The sequence below is a fragment of the Schistocerca piceifrons genome, chromosome 2 (assembly GCF_021461385.2).
Source record: "Schistocerca piceifrons isolate TAMUIC-IGC-003096 chromosome 2, iqSchPice1.1, whole genome shotgun sequence".
Lineage (NCBI taxonomy): Eukaryota > Metazoa > Arthropoda > Insecta > Orthoptera > Acrididae > Schistocerca > Schistocerca piceifrons.
Genome location: NC_060139.1, coordinates 179,765,901 through 179,777,780, shown reverse-complemented (window position 1 = coordinate 179,777,780; position 11,880 = coordinate 179,765,901).

Here is an 11,880-nt window from a genome sequence, read left to right as displayed (position 1 = left end):
CTCGACTGACATCTCTGCCCAAACTCTTTGCCTTTACAAATGTCTGCTTGTGTCTGTGTATGTGCGGATGGATATGTGTGTGTGTGCGAGTGTATAACTGTCCTTTTTTCCCCCTAAGGTAAGTCTTTCCGCTCCCGGGATTGGAATGACTCCTTACCCTCTCGCTTAAAACCCACATCCTTTTGTCTTTCCCTCTCCTTCCCTCTTTCCTGATGAGGCAACAGTTTGTTGCGAAAGTTTGAATTTCATGTGTATGTTTGTGTTTGTTTGTATGTCTATTGACCTGCCAGCACTTTCGTGTGGTAAGTCACATCATCTTTGTTTTTAGATATATTTTTCCCACGTGGAACGTTTCCCTATATATATATATATATCGGGAAACATTCCACGTGGGAAAAATATATCTAAAAACAAAAATGCTGTAACTTACCAAACGAAAGCATTGGTATGTAAACAAAGATGCTGTAACTTACCAAACGAAAGCATTGGTATGTTGATAGAGACAATAACAAACACAAACACACACACAAATCTCAAGCTTTCACAACCGGCGGTTGCTTCATCAGGAAAGAGGGAAGGAGAGGGAAAGACGAAAGGATGTGGGTTTTAAGGGAGAGGGTGAGGAGTCATTCCAGTCCCGGGAGCGGAAAGACTTACCTTAGGGGAACAAAGGGATGTATGAGCTTGTGGGATCAAAAAACATAAGAAACCCCCATTTACACACTTGAAAAGTTCTCATTGTTGACCAATATAATATGTTGTGTCCACCCACAGATATCATGTAGGTAGCACTTTAACTGTGCTTTTGTGCTTTCACAATACATATTTTCACTAAGGGAATACCTCATAAATAAAAGATGGATAGTAAAGCAAGTTTTAAATCTGACTGAAAATCATTTCCCCTGGACAACTCCTTCTATTTCACTGATGAATTTCTACTTAAAAACTGGTAGCCAGTGTAAAAAATAATTAAACAAACACGTTTTTAAGTGTAAATGCATGAATAGGAATAAAATGATAATGTGGTCATTAATGTTAAAAGTAATCATGTATACATATCCTGTAAACTGATTTGTTACACATCATTTTGATAAAAGAATTATTGAAATGGTGTATGTAACTAACTGACTGACTAAATCCTGGATATTATCCACTCATCTAAAATGCTTTGCAGTGCAACTCATTTTTGTAGAAGAATAAACATCTCATGCAATGCGAACCAAATAATTAATGTGATGTGTTAAGTTTTGTTGACGGAATTGATGATTTCTAGTTGCAAACATGACAATCTGGAGATTAACATAATGCAACATGTTACATGACAGTGAATCTTCTATGATAACTCATTAAACTGCCTAAGAATTTATGTTTGTTTGAGATCCTCGAGTTATACTGATCTGGGACTGAGGTTAAGGAATCACAATCTATGGAACAAAAAGTAAGCTACATTTTTGCTTGTGACATTCATAGTTCAAAAGATTAAAAAAAATTCAAATAAACACCACTGAATTATAGTATTCCTTTGTTGCAAATTTTACTGCAATTGATAAGCAACATGTCAATGACAAAGGAGCCAGTTAGCATCTCAAAGAAGTGCATGAATTTCTTCGGTGGTGTGAGAACAAGAAACTTGTGTTTTTGCCTTTGAGACACAACATCTCATCCCTGTTCAGGCCCCAGCAAAAATACAACAGCTCATGAGACCTTTGAAGGACAATCTAGATCTTAGAATGCCTACAGTGTACAAAATACCATGTTAGTGTGGCAGCTATTAAGTTGGTCAAACAGTACATTTTGTGGAGCAATGCCAGATGCAATGAGAGAGATGCTTAAGTCTGTGCTATCCTGAAAAATCAACAATGGCAGAGCTTTCTTTACAAAATTGACACCAAATTCTATTGGATGAAACATCTGTCATTATGAGGATGAAGGCATTTTGGGATAGTGTCATAAAAGAAGTGGTACAAATTAAAATATGTGAGAACATCATCAACAAGGATAGTGGTTTGCTGCTCAGCACAGCATGGGACCTGGTCATCATGAGGTTAAAGTGAGTGTGACAGACATGGGATGAAAACATTCCATAGTTCGCAAGGAAGAGGGCACCAATGACATAGCAGCCAGCAGCATGGCTATATAATAGTGGGGCAACGGCAACACGACAGTCGTTTACCACTTGACAATGGCCAAGGAGGGATTGGTTGAAAGCTCATGAGATTTTAACCACCTTATGCAGCTGGGAGCCTGAGAAGATTTTATTAATTCATATCGTGGTGAGTCCGTGCATTCATACAAAGCTAATAACAGGGAATGTCAATGTTGCTTCTCACATGTTATTCACTTAAATAAATGGGTGAATCAGTGATATTTGATATAAAATATGAACTCTAATACCAGCATATTATTAAAATATTTATAAGGAAACAATGATAAATACATAATGAAGCTTGAAGGACAAGTAGGCTACAAAACAATTTTGTAGTGAAATGAAGAAATGAAAAAGTGATAAACTTCTTGTTAAATATTTATTGTTTCCAATTTCACCTCTTTTTTACAGTATAATTCGGCAGAGAGATCAAGGTTGAGAAGATGGGTGATAAAAAAACTATTCTACATCAAGACACAAGTAAAGATAACATTAAACTTTACATGACTATACAAAGTAGATTAAATAAGGACTTATCTTAAGATATCACAGATTTTCCAGGTAGAGTCATTATCTTTTGTAAGATATAAGTGTGAAACAAAGCTAAATGATGTCATAAATCATAATAACATAAGAAATCTTAGTAGCAGTCACCTGGATTTTTTTCAGTATAATATTACAAATGCCAGACGGAACTTTCTGTTGTGTCATAATCTGTATACACTAGTTGTTCTGCTGTTTATTGGTGCATGACAAAGATGACAATGAGCATAATCAAAATGCTGCGGTATTTCCATTTGGATATAAAATATAGGTGTCAAATAAGTTAATGTTAAGATGAGAGGCATTTATGTTAGTTTACATTGTGACAATTTTTGATGCGATTTTTAACATTAGTCATTTGCATATTCCGTTGATATCTTAAATTCTTTTCATTAATCATTTGTACACAATTATTTTCTGTTTTCTTATGAAGTGGTACATTGTTGAGTGACATGCATACATCTAATTTCTTATTGTATAGTTAAATTATGGCCAAATCTCATATTTTATGGACACTGATGATAATATATAAATAATAACAACAGTTGTAATAATGGTTGTTTTACGCAAATGCAGATGTTAGCAGTCTTCCATGCTACTAGTTACAAGTGACTGATAACATTGTTCAGGCAGTTATAGGATTATTAAAAATAAATTAAAAATAATGATAAATTTTGAGGTTAATAGATGATAAAACATTATCATTTCATTTTAGTAATGAGTATATTGAACACCAGAGGAATAAATACTATCATAACCTTCGGTTGCTTATTGAACTTAATTTTCTTTGAAACTTCCTGGCAGATTAAAACTGTGTGCCCGACTGAGACTCGAGTCTCACACAATTTTAATCTGCCGGGAAGTTTCATATCAGCGCACACTCCACTGCAGAGTGAAAATCTCATTCTGGTAATTTTCTTTCTTTGTAAAACGAATAAAAATTGAACACTGTTGATTGTTTTCTTTATATTTAATTAATGTTAGGTACTTAATTTGACACCAATTAATATGTTGTAGGGCCTACATTCTGATTTGTATAGTAATGAGTTAAAATAGTGTTGACTTCTGATGGAATTATGTACTGAAACTGAACTGCTATTTTCTCTGTAGACTTATATTTGTGTGTGCCTATAAATAATAATGAAATGTGGAATAATTTATTGTTACCTCTTCTGAGCTAACAAAATATACAGAAAAGTGCGGCTGCTAGATTGCTTCTAATTTAATTTCATTATGGGCAGTGGACAACATAAAAACGTAATGACCCAAAAAAGTGTAATAAGTTACATTTGTTCTTACCAAGTCATAACATTTTTTTGGAGTAAATGAACTTATGAAATAAAAAACACAATACAGGTTACAGAGCACTGAAGCCATATGGTACCTTTAATACTTAATGTCGTAGAATTACTTTCAATTATGCACTGGACTGTGATATGTATTTTACTACTGTCTTTTAGTGGCAACTTAATATAACATTTTAAAAAACATAATCACTACATTTGAAGATAGGTCCTACAAGTGATTTATCACTCTGCAGGTGAAATAGAAATTTGTGTAACTATTGAATTAGCATAGCCAAAGAAGTCGATATATAACTGTAAATACCATAATTGTTAATGAAGTTTTATAATGCGAAGCACTGAAAGGAAGTTCTGTTTGTGTTCATATTATTCTATTCTTAATGAAATTAAAGTGGAAACCATCATTCAGGCTGTATTTCCTTTGTTAATACCACTCTATTGTGAAATTCTGCACAGTTCATAACTGAAGATGAAATTAAACCATGAAAGAAAATTGCAGAACACAGATAAATGGTTCTACTCACTGAATATTCACTAGGTCAATTGATGCTAAAGTTTTAAGAAGCAGCACGTTTTAGTGACACGCCACAGAAAAAAATGTTATATGGGTTAGAGATGTGGAGGGTGTTTATGCCTAAAGACAACAACAGATACATGATAGAAGTAAAAAGATGGAGGAAAAATTACTTTTGGAAGAGAAGTGTAGAAGAAATGCAAAAGGAAAGTAAGTAGACAGTTTACCTGTATGCAGCAATTTTTAATTTTCTTAAGTTACTTGAAAATTCAGACTAGAAACTATGCTTTAAGAAATATTGAATAAAAATTCTGAAATTCAAGAACAGTTGGGTATATGGTAGATCTGTCATGGCTGATACCACATTCTGGCCAGAAATCCAAATGCCAGTAGTTCAGTGCTTGTTGATTTACTAACTACTACATACTGGTACATGTTTGTTAGTTTCCTACTGTGGATAAATAAGTTTTGTATGAGATTATATTGTGTAGCATTTATTATAAGCGACAATATATACAGCATCACTCATGTAAATTGTACACAAGTACTTCGTGCACATGTTTTGAAAGCACACATTATGTCATAAATGACAAGTGATGCTCAATAAAATTTCATACATAATGAATTTTTACACAACAGTATGTTAACAAATATGGTATTCCCTCCTCTCTCCCAATATGAATGGTATGGTGAACCAAAAACTCAGAAATAGGGTGCACATAGTAAATAAAATGTGTCATGTAAGACAAATTTGATAATAAAAATTTACTAATTTTTAGTTATTAATTCACAGTTAGTTCACACAAATTAGATGCTGTTTCTAATGGAATCACTATGACTGCTCTGCTAGGGATTTATTTGCTATAGCACCTGATCTGCTCAATATATTTTCCAGTTTTCTTTTAATATTTTGTTGCAGGTGAAAGTATGCATACTGAAGCTTCAGTGCTTGGAAATAGCTTTCAAAAATAAATGTTTCAGCCTGCAGCTTCCTTCTCTTACTGTGTAGTTTGCAAAAGTAAAATCACTAAGATAATTTATTCAAGCAGTCTTACAAGAATTCCAGAATGGAATGTAACAATATTATGAAAATGAAAGTTGCTACTCGCCATATAGCAGAGAAGCTGAGTCGCAGGTAGGCACACACACACACACACACACACACACACACACACACACACACACACACAACTCCCACACATGACTGCAGTCTCTGGCGTGTGGCTTCAGCTGCCAGAGACTGCTTTTGTGTGTGTGTGTATGTGTGTGTGTGTGTGTGTCATCTATTTTTGACAAAGGCCTTGTTGGGCGAAAGCTTATATTGTGACAGTCTTTTTGTTGTGCCTATCTGCGACTCAGCATCTCCACTATATGGTGAATAGAAACTTTCCTTTTCATAATAGTCTTACATCAACAGATTCATGAAGCACTGTTATAGCAGAAAGAATTGGATTGATGGTGAATGACATATACATATTAGCTGTTGTGGATTACTATATTTTGTGATACTCTACTAACTGAAATATATATTACTAGTGATGGAACAAGTGTTAGTAGGTGTATCCATAGGACAGGTTTGCAGTGGGCGTAGTACTAAAGATGAAAACAAGAGAAAGGAACTTGCTAAGAATGTTCCAGAATGCACGGGGAACAGAAGACTTCTTTCAATGTCTGGTGTAAGACATATGTGGCCCCTGATTGGAGGGTTATGAAGCACAAGCGAAAGTTAAATGCAGTACCAGATCTGTCCAAGGCTAAAGTTACTGTGAGAGAAATATGGTAATTTTGGTGGTGTGCTTGCTAAGAAACTTTGTGTTAGAACAGATTGACAGATAAAGAAACCATGGCTAGACTCACAATCAAAATAAAGTGATAGGCACATAGATTTTGAAAGAGTATGCATCAGTTTATTGAGTAATTCCAGGTGAAATTCAAAACAGAAGTTATCATATCTATGTTAAAAATGTCATCGTTACTTCTTACTTAAAAGGTAACAGATAAAATGTATGTGCTAATGAAACTATATCATCAACACCATAGTGTAATTTCTCTTCTGGCCAAATAAAGAAATTAAGAATGTCTTTCATTGATTGTTCAAAGGCTGTGAAAAACTATGGAATTATAGGATCATGAATATTCATGAAATGCTTATGTGATAAATTATTTCCATTCCTTCATTTATAATTCCTATTTGGAGATGACCTATACAATGACTGAGGCACTCAAGAACAGGCTGAAATTGCTACCAAACTATCACGCTTTCGTAGTTTTATCAGTAGTATTAAAGAGTTAGTGGAAGAGCTTGCAAATGAAACATGCTTTCCCCATCATGTGCTTGTATCTGATGTAGATGCAAACCTTAAACTTTATGGCTCTTCTTACATAGCTCATTCATTTACATGATACACAATTACGAGAATCTCCTTTGCTCACAAAGTTACTGCATAAGTTAGTGATGAGATTTCAAAAATTGATTTGGGTTATGTCTCACCATTATTAAAGAAAATCAATTTTGTGTGTGTTTTAGAAGATTTTGGTTGACTTTGCCTTTTTTGGAAGGTAAAAGAGAAAGACCATAAATTCTGAAAATTGCCCGTTGAAGTATGTTCTAAAAGCTGTCAAATGTTTCAAACTTCTAAGGCGGAGATAACTATAACTGACTTACCCCCCATATATTAACAAACCATTTTCAATGGTATCACATTACCACATATATGCAAGTGTACAGAACCAAAAAATATTACAGTATTATTTGCCAAACTGATACAAATCATATACTGTTCATACCACATTTCATGAGAGGTACTTTAAACACATTGTTGGCCTGTAGAAACACAGTATCAGTGTTAGATAGTAGAAATTAACCACAGACACTGGGTTATAATATCAGCATTCATTTCATTATTGGTACTGGGAAAAAAGTAGGGCGGCAATATACCCAGAATTTTCTGTTCAAAATGCAAGACATCTATTCCTATCATATCTTTCTCACAATATTTAAGAATGAAATGACAAAATTAAGAGATTGAGTAACTATCCAGTTTGAATGCACTGTGCAGGCACATAATTAATGCGAATTACTGACAATACACTCCCTCCACTTACATTTCTTTCCCCTTAGTTTTTTTCAGTTCCATTTATAGTTATTCCGCTTGAGACAGATTTTAAGTTTATGACAAAATAATACATTGCTAATAATATTTTTTATGCTGAGTAGTTTGATACAAGCAGTGGTACTTTTGAGTTCAAACTGAAATAATTTTCATATATCTTTCTTCTTTAATATTTATGAAGATGTTAATCTTTTTTAAGAAGTGACATGTTGTCAAACAGAAGCATATGTCCTTATAAATGTTTATATAATAATTTATGGTGTGAAGACTGCCTAACAACTATGTTTCCCTAACTGATTGCCATCTTAATATGTGATGAATCCAGTAGCAGCTTTGTCAAACTACATAAAAATTCTGTTCACGCACTCTGAACGTCCAAAGTGGTATAAATATGTCAATGAATTATGCATCATGTCATCAATTCATTAAAGATAGTTTCTTCTGCTTTGTGTAAAATGATGCATAATTTGTTGAGGTATATTATAATATTTCATGATGTTCAGAGAGCATAATAAATTTTTATATATCATGACAGAGCTGTTAGCAGATTAACCACACCTAAAGATGCAATATACTGTCAAAACCAGTAATGTGAATTTTTTAGTTATTAGATTATCTCGATGCAATAAATTATTATATAAACATGTCTTTTTTCCAATCTAATCTAATAGAAATGTGCATACAAACACTAATTATTGTAAAATGTCTTATATTTAGAACAGCATTTTTAATTTAGATTATCAATCTGGCCTGATTATGTTTTAGAATTTATTTCAATTTATAATCCACATTTAATGATTTTTCTTCTTTCATAATTTTTTTCTCACATCAAATAATCACTTTATACTTAGAATATTGTTTTTTTTTTCATTTTCTTGCTTGATTTCTTTTTAATTTAATTTACATTCTACATCTCATTTACTGTGTCATTTTAATTCTACCTGATTTATCATGCCATATTTCCACCATGTACCTTCTTTGTTGCAATACTGACAGTACAGTGTTAGCATCCTCTTCAGTTTAAATGTTTTAGCCACTATAACAAAAATTCAGTTTGCATAAATTATTTCAGAATAGGTATTCAGCAGCCAAAATTGAAACATTTTGCTGTATCGCTATAGAGTTATTCAAGTATTCAAACATTTCACCACATTCTTATAATCCTTTCATAGTATAAATACAAAGTACCCGTTCATTTTGATTACAAGCTGAAATGAAGTATGGTATATGTGCCACAGGCTACAATGTAAAATTCTGAAAGCAATAAAGTATTGAGAACAATGGATGTGAAAAGCTGACAAAAAGTAATGAAACCTGGAAATCATGCAGTTATAGGTACAAGTGGAAGCAGAAAATGGAAAAATTGCAGAAAGATGAGTAAAAAAAACTGTCAACCTTGAAACAAGAGAAATATGTGTGGTCATGAAAGAGAATACATGGATTATCTCTTATTTGATGAGTGGAAAACCACATTCAGGAGTCCAACATTCATTGTCTGCCTTAATTTGATTATACTGTGCTGGGCAAATTCTTCTATGCCTATGTATCTATGTAAGAGCTCTATCTGAAAAAGAAACAGTAATTTATATACACCAATTTACCAAGACACGAAAATTTATAGGTGTGCTTATCTTCTCATTTAATTAATAAGTAGTTTTACTAAACAAGAACTAATAAATTATGACAACTGAGAAAACATCTGAGGTTACAACTCAGTTTTGTGCTTGATAATGATATAAATATGGAAGCACTGAACAATATGAACAATGTATCTTCACCAATGATTTAATCTTCTCTGACTTTCTCTGAATGGATACTTTTTCTATACTCAGTATTTTATTTGAGTGAGGTAATGACTTCTCTTCAGATCACCATTTACAGCTGTGATTAGTGATACTTCCGGCCCCACTAGTGAATTATGACAAAAGAGTGAGTTTCACAGAGCCTCCAGATGTAATGTAGAAAACAGTGACAAAATTAAGACTGTGTGTATAATGAACATGTATAAATACAGAAAACATGTAGACAGCCATACTGATTTCCAGGCTTTGGAAGGAAAAATCAATATAAAAAAGATTCAAGTGTGAACTGAAAAGCCATTAGCATAGTGTTTAACCATATGAAATAATTACTTTTTATGAGAAAGGGGAAGGAGATAAATAAATTATAGGATGCCATTAAAAAAGGATAAATGTCTTGTAGCAAATTACCAAGTTATTCTTATTTTTACAAATGGCACTGCTTCATTAGTCTATGTGGTAGTGTATTACAAAATATTTTAAGCAATAAGAATTGTGTTGCAAACAGGGCCAGCTTAGGTGTAAGCAGGAAATACAAAGAAAGTATTAAAATGTCTGAAATCTGATGCAAGTCAGCCTAGAAACTCAATCTTGTTCGACTACTCAAAGTAAACAAATATAATAAAGGTTTTTTGTGCCAGTACTATAGTGTATGTTGTAGAAAAAATGTTATGTGCAGCAATGTCACAAACTTATTTCTCAAAAAATTGATTTCTTTTGTTCGTCATATTTGTTATTAAAAAATAAGAATCACAGTGCTTTGAAAATAAATAATATTCCCAGAATGTTGAGTCAGCACTATAGTTTAAGCACACCATGATAATTTTGGTTTTGAAATTAAATTTGCCGTAGCTGCATCAGTATTTTTCTTGATTTTTTAAAAAAGAAGGCAAAACCTATGTTTAACTTTGTTTGACAAAAATTTGCATCTTTATTAGTTGCTGTATATATCAGATTTCCTTAAGACAACATATTTATGTAGCAGGACAGTCATCAGTACTCTGTTCAATTCACTATCAATTCCTTGTGTAAGGAATGCAAACTTACTTTTCCTAACAAATAATTTTCTCATTAAATTCAAATCATATGCGTACTTCTCGTACTTCTGACATTTCTCTTTAACTTCACTTCAAAGGTAAAATCATGCATGAAAATTCTACCGTTAAATATTAGATACTACTGGACAGAGACAGAGAGAAAAGTTATAATTAGCTCAGTTAATAGTGTGGTAGAGGTAGCGGATTATTTAGAGGTATTACATGAATTTAATCATTTGGTAAACAAGTAACAACTGGTGGCCAAAACTACACATTCCTATTTCCTGAATGGTAGCTCCCTCAATGGCATCACGTTATCAATAGAAGCATAATGATACTCAAAACTTCATCACAAAGTGAAATAGATTTTAACATTAGAATTATCTAGAAGCATGTGACAGAGAGCACCATTAACTTACAATATATGTTTAGGATAGACTGAGTGTTTATTGCACAAAATAACTGTTTTGTGGTTTGTAATGATGTCCTCCATACACACACAGTTCAAATTTTGTGTTATGTACTGTTTTCATATGGTAAAAAAATATCATTGTGCTACAACGAACTAGTAATCAGTGTTTGCTTTTTCTCTATAATTAGAAAAATATTCAGCTATACAAATTCAAAGCAATTCTACCAATGACATATGGTATGCAATGAAATTACTTCCAAGCTCACATCTGAGTGAACAGTCCTTTCCACAACATTGTTTGGAGCAGTAGAAAGAACAAAGGATAGATGAAAATCTATTGTAATCTGCAGTGTAATAATTGAAGACAACTTAAAACATGTCTGTCCATATGAAAATGTTACATATAAAGTTTTAAAAACATTGTTAATTTACTCATTCATAGAATATTTCTAGAATTAAAACTGGAAAAAACTATTTAGTTGCATTTGTTTGGGATGTTGTTAGACTAACAGATAACTACTAATAACCCACATAACATTTTTGCAGTTCTACACCATTGAAATTTTAGTGTTGAGGAATGCCACACAAATACTGTAGAAATGTTACAGAAACATCTTGCTACATGGACTTAAGATCACAGATAATATTAAGTGTAAGTACCAGTCATACAAGTTTGAATTTTAATTTCACTTAGGACATTATATACAGCTTCCAATAAAGATGCTTTGTAGATTCTCATATTTAGCACTGGCTATCAATACAGTGTAGCAACAAGTGTAGTTGCTTGTACTAAAATAATGCTATTTTATGAACTTTAGAGATCTACATTCCATACTTTTTGTGAGAATCACTACCTTTGAGGCAATGTTACTGACTACTTTTTAGCATCACAATGCGAAGTTAGTGATGACTTACTTTACCACAATATAATGGTTTATAAAACTATTCAATGAAAAAAAAGTGAATATAAGGACATTATAGTAGCACCAATTAAGCAGGCATAGTAAATCAG